The sequence below is a fragment of the Orbicella franksi genome, chromosome 8, assembly GCF_964199315.1.
Source record: "Orbicella franksi chromosome 8, jaOrbFran1.1, whole genome shotgun sequence".
NCBI lineage: Eukaryota > Metazoa > Cnidaria > Anthozoa > Scleractinia > Merulinidae > Orbicella > Orbicella franksi.
The window spans coordinates 23202044-23218756 of record NC_138152.1 but is presented as its reverse complement, the minus strand read 5'-3'; the positions used below and the strand labels follow the sequence as shown (position 1 = coordinate 23218756).

At 38.2% G+C, this 16713-nt stretch overlaps 1 long non-coding RNA gene across 1 annotated transcript in view; it reads left to right on the top strand.

Annotated features, from left to right (window-relative positions):
* LOC145495464 (uncharacterized) overlaps positions 1–16713 on the top strand; it is a 337143-nt gene that overhangs the window by 88005 nt on the left and 232425 nt on the right. The window lies entirely within an intron of this gene.

The following is a 16713-nucleotide window of genomic DNA, read 5'->3' as shown; positions in this document are numbered from 1 at the left end:
TTAACACCTGTCTTCCCAAGACATGCATATGAGAACTCTATATTTTTCACATATATTGTTCAATCATGCTGTCAAATTTACAAGTTCCTGCTTCATTTATGCTCCCCGTTAGGGCCCCTTCCAAACCTCCAGTTAAACTTCCATTGATTATGGCTGCCCAACCTATTTCTTTAAGGGCAGAAAGTCATGTAAAGGTTTACCTCAGCTTGATTGCTAGTAAAAATCAATTGCCAAGTTTAATAATTGGAGATCTCGAATTTAAGATAGTTATACTTTGGTGGGAAGGAAAAAAAAAATGTGACTTTTTTGTTTTATCAGCAACCAAAATAAATGTAACCAACCTTTTCACTTTAATGCAATAGTGAAGAGAAAGCTAGGGTGGTGAAATTCAACCATTTTTCAGTACACAAGGATAACTGAACATCGACCAATGAAGACACAAAACAAAGCAAAATAGGGCGAATTCTCTAAGGCCAATATCAAGGTTTTCAGCCCTGACTGCTATAACACTAACTACAAATAAAACCACTAAAAATGGAACAGGCAGGGTTTGTATGGCCAGATATGGTCAGAATGAGAGCGTAGCAGGACCCTGTTGATAACAGTACTTTGTACTGAAGGGTTATGCTGGGTTAATATTCCACGATAATGATGATGATGATGATGATTTTTAGCTGCTAAGCACACTGAACGAGAATGAAGCTTATGGACTTCCAGTGTCTGAGGGAAAACGGATTCAATCAATCAATGTTTTATTTGGTAATGCAGGTTTTATGAAAAGTAGCCTTCATTTGGTGCCAAAAAATGGCATATTTCTATGTTTTCCGTGGACATTATCTGTTCCGAGAAGGAAAAAAACTAGATAGGAAAACAAGGCCAACAACAAAAGCCAACACAAAAAAAAAAGAACGAAAAAAAAAAAAAAAAAACAAAGAAAAGAAAAGAAAACTGCTCTACGATTAAAGCCAACAAATTCCACCGTACAGCGGACACAATTAAAACACAAAAAGCCAATAAAGTCGAAACACCAAGAATTGAATTCAAATGCCTGATAACTACCAACAGAGGTGCTCCAAAACAGATATAAACCGATCATATCGCAGGGAAATTTTGGTGGAAATCAAGAAATAAACAACACTCAAATGGATTGATGAGAGAAACGCCCGGTTCAATCGACACAGGGAGACACGCAAATCAAACGTATATTATAAATGCATGAAACCTCCTATTAACAAGACTATTTGTAGGACTTTTCAGACAGAAAACGCGAACGTTTTACGTTGATTTTTCTGGTCCGGTTTTCAAGATGGCGATCCCGCCACTTACCGGCAACAAATATCAAGAAGAATACACGACTACGCGCGCATAAAGCTAAAACAGATTATGCACACAGACAAAAAGCAACAACAAACTTTAGACACCTACACTTAGTTAGCGAACAAAAGCGATATTAGGCCTGTTTTTTTGTCTTTGTTAACCTCTGTCGTCCTTCTTCAATGGCGTAATCTGAATAGGCCACTCGAAGCGCTCACTCGTTGCTATGTGACGTCACAATGGCTGCGACGAGTCGGTCACGAATCAACACCGGAAAACAATAGAGTCACCCCCTTCCTCCTGAGCGTAATGTAAAACGCAAAATGAGCTGCTCATTTCCAGCTGTTGACAGTGTGTGCGGTCCAACACCATACGCACCAAATGAGCTTTATGTTATTCCTCTAAAACTATGCAGAAAGCATTTAACAGATTATTTAACTAATCTGGGTGTCAGTCGAAGTCAAGGCTTCGGGACACAGATTAACGAGGCTGATGTTCTTCTCATCGCGCCGGATTGCATACACTATCAGAGGAAGACAGGGAAAGGATTACCGTATGTCCAAAGCACAGATACCAATTAACAACACATTACCAGAAGTTCAAGTCCAGTGTTCTCACCCATCTTACAGTGATGAAGCGAAAAAATTTTAAAAATCCTCGTCGGGTAAACAAACAGGTGTCGGAAGAAATATATCAGGAGTTTCAAGCTTTAGTTCCAATAGAATCCGGTAAGTAAAATGAGGCAATATTCAAATTATTTCCTCGCAATTGACCTATTTTTGGTAGTTAATTTACTTTTTATATGTTACATTAAGGTATTTTCACCTTACGTGTAGTTTCTTATTAGTTCGGAAATCTCAGCCAATAACAAATGCGTTGTTTTGTTACAATGTAACATTTCCTTTAATTGAAATCAACATTTTTTTGCGTATTTTAAAACTAGTAAATCCAATATTGTTTCAGCCTGTGTAGCACTGGTCGAAAAGGTCAGTCAAGCACATTAAAAGTGGAGGATGTAGCCTCAAAATGTGAGGACAGTCTTTAAGGTGAATGTTTTGGGTTAAAAGTGAAACACTGTTCCCTTGGATGATATATAAACTCTGACAACACTGCTTTATTTATTCAACCCCGAAACAATTTTGTGAAGATGCCAAAAGAGTTAAAGAGTTGCGCGTCGCAGGTTCTACGTAAACGTGATATGTTTTCTTTTTTTTTTTTTTAATTCTCATTAGCGTTCTTAAAGGTCCGGCAGCTCTTCCTATCCGTCTCCTATATCATATTTGTTAAGGTATCAGAGCGGAGACCGCTAGTAATCTGGTTTCGCCAGAATCTTCGTTGGCCTCTAAGGGCGGGACGAGGCGGGGTGTTGAAGGCGCAAATGTAATGGCAGGCTGCTGAGAGGGTGGCTACGCTATGCAAACCTCGGTTTGGTAAGCAAATAGACGGATTAGAAGCACTTTCTACTCAACTCCTGCGAAAGGCACAAATGTAATAACTAGTCACAAACATAACAAAGGTCACAAGAGTAATAACAATCGGCCTCAAATGTAACAAAGATCACAAGTCTAATAACAATTGCTCACAAATGTAGTAAAGATCACAACTGTAACAACAAATGATCACAAATATAATAATGTCATTTAATTGTTCAGTAAGCGTCAATGAAATACATAACTGGCTTTAGTGAAACTTTTTTTTTAACTAATGAAATTACGCTGTTTAACTTAAAAGTGACTTCACTGTACTGTTTTTCTCTCAGAGCTCTTGCATGTGGTTCCCTTTTTAGGAATGTGCTCAGAACTTTGTCTTTACTTTCGGCATATTTCACTCACATAAACCAGCATCTCCATGAAAATTAGTGACGCGAAAGAAAACTATGTTTAGTAACACGAGATTAGATGGTGTTTTTAGACATGGAGCAATAATTTTGAATTTACCAACCACGATCGGAAGATGAGGTAAACTGAAAAGACAATTGCCGCCATGAGCTCGTCCTGCCGCACGTTACCTGCCAATCACCTATTGTTAGAGCAAGGTGAATCCTTTCTGGTATGAATTAACATTGACGTTAAGGCGTTAGAATGCTTTACAAGGATGACGCCACCAAAAAACAAACAAACAAAACTTTTCGCTTTTATTCCGATCGAAAATTTAGCGAAGATAGGCCCACCTTTTAATTTTCAAATTTGCAGTCGCTCAACCGATGGACTGAAATTTCTCCAGCTTATTGTTGAACATTTTCCCTCAATTTATTTTGTTTCTTTTTTGAATTATCTTCATGATTTTTTACAGGAACTGCAGATGATTTGTTAATGTAATTACTTTCTTTCTTCGCACTTCAAAGAAACATCAAGAAATTATCGATTTATGTGTTTCTTTTTCAAGAACAAAAACATTTAAAGACGCTAGACTACATGACGCACTTTAATTTGAAAAGAGTGATGACCGGTGTATTTTTATGACAAGGCGTTATCTGAAGGCTCTTCCAAAAACGCGGAGTGCGGAGTGCGGTGTGTTAAAAATAGTAAAAAAACAATAGTAAATATGCGACGAAAAATTAAAAATAAAATAAAATTTAAAAATGAATTGAAAGAATAATTAAAGACTTAAACAAACTAAAACTAGAAATTTAGGAAATAATAATGGTAAAAGTTCACGCTGCCTGCGGAGGACCGTTGATATCGGGACTGTCTAATCAGCGCGGGTCACGGGTAAAGAGGTGCAAAGGTTTAGTTTCGCTGACTTCTAGCCGGTCTATCATCCTCTTCTCAGAAGACTCATTCTTCTCGCCACAATGGAATGTGAAAGTTAAGACTCTTGCTCGGTCGAGCGTTTTTGAAACAACTTTAACGAAATCAAAATTACGATAAAAATGTTTGCTGGCTAAAAGTTGTTAAAAAGAACATGACCTTTGGGCTGTCAATCTACAACCTTCGACGGATAAAAATGGAATGCAGAATGATAAAATATATGCAAGAAGAGGCGAAATAAAAATAAGAAGAAGAACAAGAGAAAAGTAAAAATGTGTAAATTAGGTGACTATTATTTAAAAAAGAATACTATTCTGGTTTGGAATCGGCTTAGAATAATTGCCAGCATGCTTCGTAGCAGAGGTGTGCCAAGCCTCCAGAGTTTTTCTAATGCGAAAAAAGCCTTTGTCGACGACACTAGAGTTATCAAAATCTATGCAATGGTCGAATGACCATGCATGTTTCGCAATGTTTGACCATTAGTACATGTTTTGACATTCCTGATATTTTCTTTCTTACGAGTTTCAACACACCGGTCAGTTTTGCCTACATAACACCAATCACAATCGGCGCAGGGTATCTTACAAATCACGTTCGGTTGATGTTTGATAGATGGTCTGAATTTAGGAGAAGGAAACTCTCGTTGTAAAGACTTGAAGGGCTTATTTATAAATAAAGGCTTAGTAACATTTGTTTCATTCTTTTATTTTTCTAATCTGAAATTTCTGTTATATGGCTTAAGATTTTCTTTCCAAATTTACCGTTCAATTTCCTATTCCGGCCATATTTGAAGACATTCCATCTCATTTGATTACTGTAAAACTTTTCAATCATATATCTTGGGGAAGTTCAATATTTGCCTGTGTCGTTGAAGGCGTCAAAAAAAGTGTCAGACATTTATCATTTACTTGTTAAAGTTGTAATCTTAATAGTTTTAAGATGCGCTTGTTAATACAAATCAAACATGTTCACTTCCTTATAAAGTTATTGCGATATCTATCAAGAGCATCATGAAAAATTAAACAAACATTTAATACATGATCCTCAGTTACAGCAGCACAGAGTTCATCCGTTTTAATGCTAATATGGCTTTCTAAGTATGTCCAGGTAGATTTTTTCACGGCCAACAGGCTTGGGTGGCACTTCTAATTCCCTTTTCCCTTTCCTACTTTCTCTTCTACAATATATGCCTGCTCGCGGGCTAGTGCCTCTAAATACAAATGCAGATTGCATTCTGTTTCGGGAGTATTAGCTGCCACGACTTTTAAAATTGCTTTTCTCGAGAGTGGGGTGGGGGTGGATTAGCGCTACTTCTAAAACCTAATCACAACAGCAGAGTTGAGCGTCATAAGTGACTGAAATGACTAAAACACAGAAAAACAGGCTGTGCCGTTTTAGTTAGCAAAGGCTGGTGATATACGAGCAGCAAGAGCAAAGCTTATTTTTTTCGCGCGAGATTCGCGTTTTCAGCTCGTTCTGTTCGTGCCTCTAAATCGGCCGTCGATAAAACCAGCAACATGGAACATTCCGGAACATTCCGGAACATCCCGAAACATCCCGGAACATCGAATAATTATAATAATTATGCGAAAAATATGCAAAATTAAATTTTTAAAGATTAAATCAAGCGAAAATAAAGTGGTATCAGCTCGGAAAATAAAAATAGAAACATAACGAAAAAAAAAAAAAAAAGGAAAAAAGAAAGAAGAATGAAAGTCACTGCAATAAGTGAAGACTAGCTACTAAGTGGAGTAATCCATTCCTTGCAGTCGTTCGCCATTAGTTTAATTACGTGACTGTCCCTTATTCCCAGATTTCGTTCTTCACAGGAAACCAAGGTGGCGGCGTTCGAACTCCTTAATCAGACCTAAAAATATGGGTACACGAGTGTGATGTCTTTATTCAATTCATTGCGTCTATACAAAGATATGCGTATACACGATTTCTCATGGACAAATAGTTTCTCCGTGAGATAGAAATAGAAACTCTTTGGCATTAAGTTTCTTGTCGAAACTAGTTCGGACTGCTCGAGCTCTGATGACAGTGTGAACAAATACAAACACAAAATTTAAAAACATTTAGCGACGCGCGCGCTGTTTTGCAGAGTCACTGGTCAAAACTTTATTGTCTCAAGAAATATTTGTTACAAGTGTTGGCGATCTAAAACTGGAAAATGTTTTTTTCCAGTACAAGTCAATACTTAATTAATTAATTAATTAAAAACACTTTTACCGCAGGCTATAATCTATTCATCGCTAGTCCAACTTCACGTGCAGATCGTTATCTGGCATTCGATCAAACCTAGTTTTCTATCGAGACATTCGAACACCACCAGAGTAGACCAGGCATGCGAAGTACGCGCGTGCGAGTGAACGCGCTGCCCTAATCTTTCATTACTACTAGGTAATAATAACTTGCTTGTTAATCGTGCTTCCGGAAAGGCTTGGTGGGTCATAGTGTCAGACGTTCCTAGCGGAGCGGCGCGAAAACTGGGTGACGATAGAATAGAAACATGAAGACCGAACAATGACAAAACTATGGCTACTGACTTAACAAGCAACTGTATGATGCTTAGCCGAACACCTCAGATGTTGAAGAAATCAGCGATCAAAAAAGAAGACGCAATCAGTTACCTGGCATTCATCGTCCAAATCGTCCATGTTTGTGTTGAAAAGCAGAGTGCTGTAAAGTGACGTTAAGCAATTGGCGGCAAAGAAGAGGAGTCTGTACTCACTGTAGTCAGTTGAATGAAAACCCAACGCTTCCTACCCCTCCACTACCGACTCCCCTATCCCCAATAACATATTTTCATTTTCGAGCTGATACCAGTTTATTTTTGTTTATTTTAGTTTTGAAAATTTAATTTTACATATTTTTCCCATAATTATTATAATTATGCAATGTTTCGGAATGTTCCGGGATGTTCCGGAATGTTCCACGTTCCTGGTTTTATCGACGGCCCTCTAAATCACGCATTCACTGCCAAGGGCCGCTTATTTATTTTAGTCCGTTTAACTGACGATGTGTGGAGATCTGGCCCGGATAGTCGCTGTTTTAAAAACCACAGGCGATGGTGCTATCCAGTAAGATCATTTGCCTCCTTTGATTCACATTCGATATTTTTTACTATAAATCCCTGTAAACCATGCTGAATTTTCAAAATCAGGTAGTTTTCTACATACTTTATCTCTGAAACAAAATCGGTAACCCCCATTTTGTTTTTGCATTTCTGACACAAGTAACTCATTATCTGACTGCTCTAAAAATTAAGAAACAATCTATCCACTGGAAAATTTTCGTGCGAACGTCCTAAAATACGGCGTTACGTGTGTAATGTGAAACTGGGGAAAAGTAACATAACGACATATCACGTGACCTCCTGACTACAGAGGTCATTCGAGTTGTTTATTCAGTGTTCGGGGACTGATTTATTTACTCATGAGTCGACACGAGGCATATGGATATGAGAAACTAATTTACTACGGTTTGAAGCGTATATTCTATCATATTTTTAAAGGACTCTCGACTGAGCAAGACGATGAAAACAGCTAGTACTGAGTGTGGCACTCAGTGTCTCATCTCAAATATAAACATTGTCGACCTTGTCGAATTTTATGGCCGTTTATGCTCGCTGTTTTACTGGAAATATTTTACAGAACAGCTCACAAGGACACTGGGAAGTTAAAATGGTTTCTATAGCAGCAGAAGGAACTTAAGTAACGGTGAGTCGTTGTTTCCTGTTTTAAACCGTTCACTTCCAAAGAATAACCTTGTGATTTGCATAAAATTGAACTCGCTTACATGTCGTAACATTTTATTTTACTGACGGAGAACATTTTAATTCCCAGAGCTATAACTTTTCGAGTGAAAAAAAGCAATAACCAAGGTTTCCTAAAATGTAGATATTTTGACCAAATGATATATACCAGAGGCCATTTATACAAGTCAAAGTTGGCCTTTATTTGTCCCGTGTTAGGAGACAGAAATGGCGGCTGTACAAATACCCTTCGTTAAAAAGCTACAAACAAAACTTCAAGAAACTTATTACACGATTTTAAAGTATAAGAATAAAATAATATTTGTGCAAAGTTTTGTCGTCCTAAGATTGTTTCTACGCCCACTCTGTTTTCGTAAAGACGCGTGAAATTCTAAACATTTTAAGCCGCGAAAACCGCCATTATATGCAAATTTCGAACTTTCTTAAATTTTGGCCGTAAAATAAATCGTTGAAGCTTCAAACTATTTTTCCTTGAATAGGTTCACGCAAAGGTATGTTTTGGGGAAATAAAAGAAAAAGCGATTTGTCGTGACTGTCTTCTGATTCTCGACACTCTCAGAAAATCGCTCTTAGATATTTATGTCGAGAATGAGCGTTAACTATAAGGTCTCTGCCATAAACACCTTCCACCTAATTCAGCATTGAGTTCCGTCAAACTCTCGCTCCCACGGGTAGGCACGTATTAGAGATAAGGCTATATTTAGGCTTGTATTATGATGCTCAATAATTTTGTTTAGAATTCAGAATTTTCGTTCGTGATCGCCAAATGTTTATTATTTTGTAGTTCCCTCGTTAGTCCTGTAATTCTAAGGCATGACTGCCCACAAAGTGAGCCTTGTGACTTCAGATTGTTTATCTTAAAGTTTATCGATAATACTTTAGCTCTAAACCCCGCCACTAGTCATGTTTGGGTTTGTCCACTGGCCTTGACCTGAATCTCCCACAATGATCATGATTAGGTTTCTTGAAACTTTACTCTCTATCGCTTGCTTCAAGAATTTTGTAGTTTGCCCTTGAGAGTCGCGTGAAAGTGTTTGGGTTAGTATTCAACAAAATTCGATTTACAATCGATGTTATTAAAGCTACGACTACGTAAGTAATGTGAAATTATCAGCGTTTTTTTTTTTTCTTTTCTTTTAAAGCACGGTAGAAATCCAAGAGGAATGTAACTACTGTAACTATAACCAAGTAAGTAGTAGATAAATGTTGTGCTGTCGCATTGTATTGTAAGTATTTCTCATTGTAAGTAGTGTTTTTTTTTTTTTTTTTTTTTTTCCTTTTTTTGTTGGTCTATTAGTGTTAAATAAAGTTAATTGAACAAAAAAAGAAAAAAAAACTACGGCTGCATACGTGTATGCAAACAAACAATTACTTCTGTGTTTTTATGTTTTAATCCGTCATTTTGTAATCCTTGATATTCACCAATGTTTACTTTGCCGAAGGTTAAGCAGTTGTCTCTTTCGTAAACGAACGTTGCCATTTTCGCGACACTTTTCTCTCCTCATTTAAAGGAAAATAGAAATTGTAAGTAACCACCCGGTATGGAACACGGAGCCAAATCTCCGAAAAGTTAATTACAAAACGTGACTTTTGTAGATATTATAATAGAGTTGCCCCAACCATAAAATAAAAGACAACCGTAAGCAAACCAGTGTGAATATGAACAATTCAGCATTTGGTGAGTGCGTTTTCCTCCATCCAAAAAATCCTAACCAGTTTCTACCTTATCGTAACTGCTCTTTTTCTTTGGCCATCGTAGCTTAATAAGAAATAACACACAAACTGCGGTGGAAAACACGACAATAAAACGCATTTTGGAAAACAAAATTCATTAAGTTGATACACACGAAACGTCAAGTATTTGGAGTTTACCTGTGACATTCTAAAGCAAATTTTCTTATCTCTTAAAAGAGCGTTTTCAACCACAACAAATCATGACCTGAGGGGAAATGTATGCATGCAAGAAAATCCTAAGGGCTCCTCAATCAATATTGCATATTTTCCGTCTGTTCTTTACATGCTTCGAATTTTGACAGGAAAGACAATTAAAAAGTTTTCCGTCATTACGGTTTCGGTAACACACATGGGTGTTTTTCCATCACTAAGTTTGCTCTGTACGCTTTGCTCTCACTTGACTAGTCAGAGTGGATGATGCCCAAATCAACTTTGCACTTTTTCTGCGCATTCCGTAAGAAATTTATGTGGTCATTTTCGCTTCACATGACCTGCAACTAAAAAATTAACGTTTTCGGATTCGTTGTACCCCATATGATAACCTAGTTGAACTAGTAAACTCAATTTTAGCGATCAGTTGGTATAACAAGTCGGTGTAAGAGAGCATAAAAGCTGCAAGATCAGATGCACCTGATTAGGTAAAAAGAATGTAATGTCACAAATTCTGTATCCAATCAATCACCCTGGGCACACACGCCAACAAAAATGCCGGGGTGATTGCATCTCGGATCAACGGACGCGCGCATAAAAATTGAAAACAAATTTCAAAACGGTGGATTCTGTGCCATTTGAAGATGTTCTCGAAGAAATGACTCATACTGACACAGAAGTGTTACAAGAATCCAGTGACGAGGTAAGGGACAAAACAGAGAAGTTATTGAGTCAGCGGTCATTTGTTTCATAGAGTGCAGTGACCTAAAGGAAAATTTCGCAATTTTTTGTTAAACAAGAGGCAAAAAGATTAAGAGGTCTTTACGAACAACGTGCTCGAGAGAAAGATCCTTTTTCCATTTTCTGCGAATCATCACTCAACACAGGAGCAGAGTTAAAAGACGAGACCTGTACATGGTTGGATTTAATCTACAGGAGGCTGTCAGCTCGTCGGCGAATTAAGAGACCTTGGTATTTGCAGTTTACCCGTGACATTCCAAAGGAAATATTCTTAGCTCTTAAAAGGACCTTTTCAACCACAACAAATCATGACCTGAGAGGAAATGTATGCATGGAAGGAAATCGCAAGGGCTTCTCAATCAGTGTTGCATATTTTCCGTCTGTTCTTTACATGTTTCGAATTTTGACAGGAAAGACAGTTGAACAGTGTTGTGTCATTACGGTTTCTGTTACACACAGAAGTTTTCTTTGCATGACTAAGTTTGCTCTGTACACTTTGCTCTCACTTAATTCGTAGTTTGCCCTTGAGAGTCGCGTGAAAGTGTTTGGGTTAGTATTCAACAAAATTCGATTTACAATCGATGTTATTAAAGCTACGACTACGTAAGTAATGTGAAATTATCAGCGTTTTTTTTTTTTCTTTTCTTTTAAAGCACGGTAGAAATCCAAGAGGAATGTAACTACTGTAACTATAACCAAGTAAGTAGTAGATAAATGTTGTGCTGTCGCATTGTATTGTAAGTATTTCTCATTGTAAGTAGTGTTTTTTTTTTTTTTTTTTTTTTTCCTTTTTTTGTTGGTCTATTAGTGTTAAATAAAGTTAATTGAACAAAAAAAGAAAAAAAAACTACGGCTGCATACGTGTATGCAAACAAACAATTACTTCTGTGTTTTTATGTTTTAATCCGTCATTTTGTAATCCTTGATATTCACCAATGTTTACTTTGCCGAAGGTTAAGCAGTTGTCTCTTTCGTAAACGAACGTTGCCATTTTCGCGACACTTTTCTCTCCTCATTTAAAGGAAAATAGAAATTGTAAGTAACCACCCGGTATGGAACACGGAGCCAAATCTCCGAAAAGTTAATTACAAAACGTGACTTTTGTAGATATTATAATAGAGTTGCCCCAACCATAAAATAAAAGACAACCGTAAGCAAACCAGTGTGAATATGAACAATTCAGCATTTGGTGAGTGCGTTTTCCTCCATCCAAAAAATCCTAACCAGTTTCTACCTTATCGTAACTGCTCTTTTTCTTTGGCCATCGTAGCTTAATAAGAAATAACACACAAACTGCGGTGGAAAACACGACAATAAAACGCATTTTGGAAAACAAAATTCATTAAGTTGATACACACGAAACGTCAAGTATTTGGAGTTTACCTGTGACATTCTAAAGCAAATTTTCTTATCTCTTAAAAGAGCGTTTTCAACCACAACAAATCATGACCTGAGGGGAAATGTATGCATGCAAGAAAATCCTAAGGGCTCCTCAATCAATATTGCATATTTTCCGTCTGTTCTTTACATGCTTCGAATTTTGACAGGAAAGACAATTAAAAAGTTTTCCGTCATTACGGTTTCGGTAACACACATGGGTGTTTTTCCATCACTAAGTTTGCTCTGTACGCTTTGCTCTCACTTGACTAGTCAGAGTGGATGATGCCCAAATCAACTTTGCACTTTTTCTGCGCATTCCGTAAGAAATTTATGTGGTCATTTTCGCTTCACATGACCTGCAACTAAAAAATTAACGTTTTCGGATTCGTTGTACCCCATATGATAACCTAGTTGAACTAGTAAACTCAATTTTAGCGATCAGTTGGTATAACAAGTCGGTGTAAGAGAGCATAAAAGCTGCAAGATCAGATGCACCTGATTAGGTAAAAAGAATGTAATGTCACAAATTCTGTATCCAATCAATCACCCTGGGCACACACGCCAACAAAAATGCCGGGGTGATTGCATCTCGGATCAACGGACGCGCGCATAAAAATTGAAAACAAATTTCAAAACGGTGGATTCTGTGCCATTTGAAGATGTTCTCGAAGAAATGACTCATACTGACACAGAAGTGTTACAAGAATCCAGTGACGAGGTAAGGGACAAAACAGAGAAGTTATTGAGTCAGCGGTCATTTGTTTCATAGAGTGCAGTGACCTAAAGGAAAATTTCGCAATTTTTTGTTAAACAAGAGGCAAAAAGATTAAGAGGTCTTTACGAACAACGTGCTCGAGAGAAAGATCCTTTTTCCATTTTCTGCGAATCATCACTCAACACAGGAGCAGAGTTAAAAGACGAGACCTGTACATGGTTGGATTTAATCTACAGGAGGCTGTCAGCTCGTCGGCGAATTAAGAGACCTTGGTATTTGCAGTTTACCCGTGACATTCCAAAGGAAATATTCTTAGCTCTTAAAAGGACCTTTTCAACCACAACAAATCATGACCTGAGAGGAAATGTATGCATGGAAGGAAATCGCAAGGGCTTCTCAATCAGTGTTGCATATTTTCCGTCTGTTCTTTACATGTTTCGAATTTTGACAGGAAAGACAGTTGAACAGTGTTGTGTCATTACGGTTTCTGTTACACACAGAAGTTTTCTTTGCATGACTAAGTTTGCTCTGTACACTTTGCTCTCACTTAACCAATCAGAGTAGATCAGAGCGCTGGACGTTGACCTCACCCGACTGAAACAAAATTCTTCTTTAAATTTACTGTTTCACACCTGCACATCCTCATGGTAAACTTTGTTTGTACCAAAACGTAACTAAAAAGCGCTGTTAATTTTAGCAGCCGAAATGGACTATTCGAAGCAAAACGGTGTCAGCGACCCTGAACTAGACTACGTTTATGAAAAGGCTTGTAATGTCAATGGTTTTGTAAACGAAGAAGGCAGTGTAGATTCTCTCTTGTGTTCACTTGATTTATTCAAGTTTTTTTCTTCGAATTGTAGGGCTCTACTAGTTTTCTACGTCGTAATTTATGCCCAACCTTCACAGAAAATACACATTACGAAATTAAGAGAGCCAAAGAGTTTAGTTTCGCCAAATTGAATGCGAGGGATTAAAGAAATATATAGATAGTACATCTTGGAAAAACGATAAGAGACTGCTGCTAAGACAAGAGTGACGTTTTTGTTATGAAGACCGAAACTTTAAAAGGAAGAAAACGTCGCTGACGTCCACCTTGGTGAAAATAAAGTTTGGATTCTCGCGTCTATCTAGTGGTCCATAAAAAAAAGGTTTAATTTCATCTTCGAGTGCAGTGGATACAGAATGCCACGCCGTTGCTTCTTCTGTGGCCGTTCAACAGGCGGACTTGTTACCTGCCAAAATATTCTTTCACTTAGTTTCTTAAATTGCGTGCAGCGGCATACCAGGTGAGTTTGGCCGAACCATGGTTGGTACTTTTGCGAGAGGTAGTCCAGCCGAATACCCATGGCGAGACCACACCAGCCTGATATGCCGCCAAAGCGTACCAGAAAGGAACGATTAGGTATTTACCGTACCCAAATTCGGCCAAATGACCTGATATTGTAGCCATATCAGGTCAGTGACTTGATGTCTCAGGATATCCATACAGTAGACACAGCTTCTGATTGGCTAGTTGGGGATTTAGTTACGGTAATCTAGAGTTACACGAAGAGATCTACTCACAGGAGTCGCAGCTTGGTATTGTAGCGGAAAATATCCTCAGGTAAGTCTTTCAACTGATTGTTTTGCAAGTCCCTACCAACAAATAATCACAATCAGTGTCAATTGCACGATAAAAGGGAAATTAAAGAGTGTGTGCTAGGAGGTTCCTAGTCTCCTCCGCAGCCGTTTTTTGGGATGTCACGCAACGCTCCCCCCAAAGAAACGGCTGCTCACATCCGAACCACATTCTTTTCCTTTTGTGTTTGTGGTTTGTTTGCGCTCCGTTGAACAGACCAATCACATAATAGCGAAGTGTGAATGACGTAAGCTTTCGCGCGGAAAGGTCTGGGGTGCGAACACGCGAGGGATTTCTGGCTTTTGTTTCACGCCGCACGTCACCAAAAATAGGCGGTGTTCGCAGGTTACGATCATGACGGACGAAAAAAATTGTAAATGAAAGTCCTAAGTGCAAGTGCTTCAGGTGCTCATCGCTATGTTCAGGTATAAATGAGACAATATATATTTTCTCGAAATGTCAAATTGTAAGCGTCAATCAAGGGCCAAACGCTTCCTACAGATTGTAATCAGGCCGGAAAGAGCGGCATTCAGAACTCGATGTCAACAAATCGAGCGAAGCTACCTGATTTCCTGGTTCCTTTATTAAGTTAAAATAGATATCTTCCTTCTCGACAGTAATTTTTTGAGTTGAAAGCTTCTAATAATTAACTTGCACTTTGAAGAGTCTTCAGCTACATAGAAAGCTCGTTCAAGCGTCGCCGGTATTTTTCGGCGTCCCTAAACAAAAGCCGGAAATCTGTATGTTTATTTGTGACATCTCCCACGACGGGATACAAAGGTAAAAAACATTCCCTGATTGGACAAGTTTCAAAGGGCGAATTTGGCGCGAAAACGTTCTTGAAAATGGAACGGAAGCGGTGATTGGCTAATTTCGTGAAAGGAATGTTGTTCGGATGTGAGCAGCCGTTTCTTTGGGGGGATCGTTGCGTGACATCCCAAAAAACGGCTGCGGAGGAGACTAGGAGGTTCCCTTCCTGATATAGGATACAACCTTACAGAAAACAAGAATAATAAAAAATAAAAATGGGAAAACAAAACTCTCTTGCAAGATCCTTTCCATGTTGTTTCTCGATCTGGAAAATTCTGAGATCCCGGAATTGCAGGATCTCTTTCATTTGTGACACCACTCATATTTAGCCTGATACATAGGAGATTAGGGCAGAGAGTCACAAAGTGTCCGCGCTGACTTAACATCGAATTTATCTTACACAACAAGCGTTTTAAAAGGCGACAATCGCCGAAATTGATGATCTTACTAAGAAACTATTAAGAAACAGTTTAATGTGTCAATTATATGGATATATAACTTGTCCATATCAACCATATCTTGTCCGTCTTTATCAGCAATGTCTTCAAAAGGTATTTTGACTAAGTGTTTGTCTTTATTACGTTTTGATTTGTCTTTGTGTCAAATTTTGTGTCGAATTTGTTAAAAATTCTTATAGTATTCTTTGATGTGCAAATCAATTTTGCACTTTTTTATGTGGTCACTTTGGCTTCATATGAGCTGTTACTAAAATTAACATTTTAGGATTCGTTGCGCCCCATATAATACCCTAAGTTGAACTAGTAAACTCAATTTTAGCAGATCAATGTAAAACAAGTCGGTGTAAGAGAGCATGAAAGTTGCAAGATGAGATGCAGCGCGGTGATTGGGTACAATTAATGTAATGTGAGAAATTCTGTATTCAATAACTAAATTTTCAAGTGGTTCTGGAACCAGTCCGATACGAGTGATAACAGTTACTCTGCAAAATAATAAGTCTGTCGTTAACTCGTGTTAATACAGTCGCTGCCTTTTCGTCCGTTTTGAGACTAAGTTGGCGACAGGCTACGTTCTGCAGCTCAGTGCTCCTGTTTACGGAGTGTAGGCTGCAAGTGCGCCGGTGTGCTTGTAAAATCGTGAGTTAATTGGTCTTTGAGAACTTATTTTTACAAGAAAGGATTACAGAATTGTCCACATTTTTTTTATTGAAAATCTTTCAAAAATTATGACTGTTTTATTTTATTTAAATCTCAACTTATCATATAAATAGAGACGCGGTGGCCTCATGATTAGAGCGCTCGTCCCCGGATCGAGCGGTCCTGGTTCGAGCCCTGGCCGGAGACACTGTGTTGTTTTCTAGGGCAAGACACTTAACTCTTACACAGAGCTTCTCTCCACTCAGGAGTATAAATGGGTACCAGCGAATTGTTGGGAAAAGCTGACAAATTGCGCTGGAGTGACCTGCGATGGACTAGTTTCCACTCCAGAGGAAGTAGAAATACTCCTAGCCGCTTCATACTATAGAAAGTGGGATAAGGTCAGGCAGCTATGAACCAGTCCGGCAGCTCCAAAGCTTCACCTATCATATAGGCACACATCAGACATCATCACACATCACCTCTTGCAAAGATGTTGAAAATATAGCACGGTTTCTGCTGCAATATATTCAGCTAAAGATATTACTCTTCACTCGTCTTTTACTTGCTTCAGTGTCTTAAGGACAAATATGGGCAAATTGTATTCAAAATATGACTTTCGTCTTGCC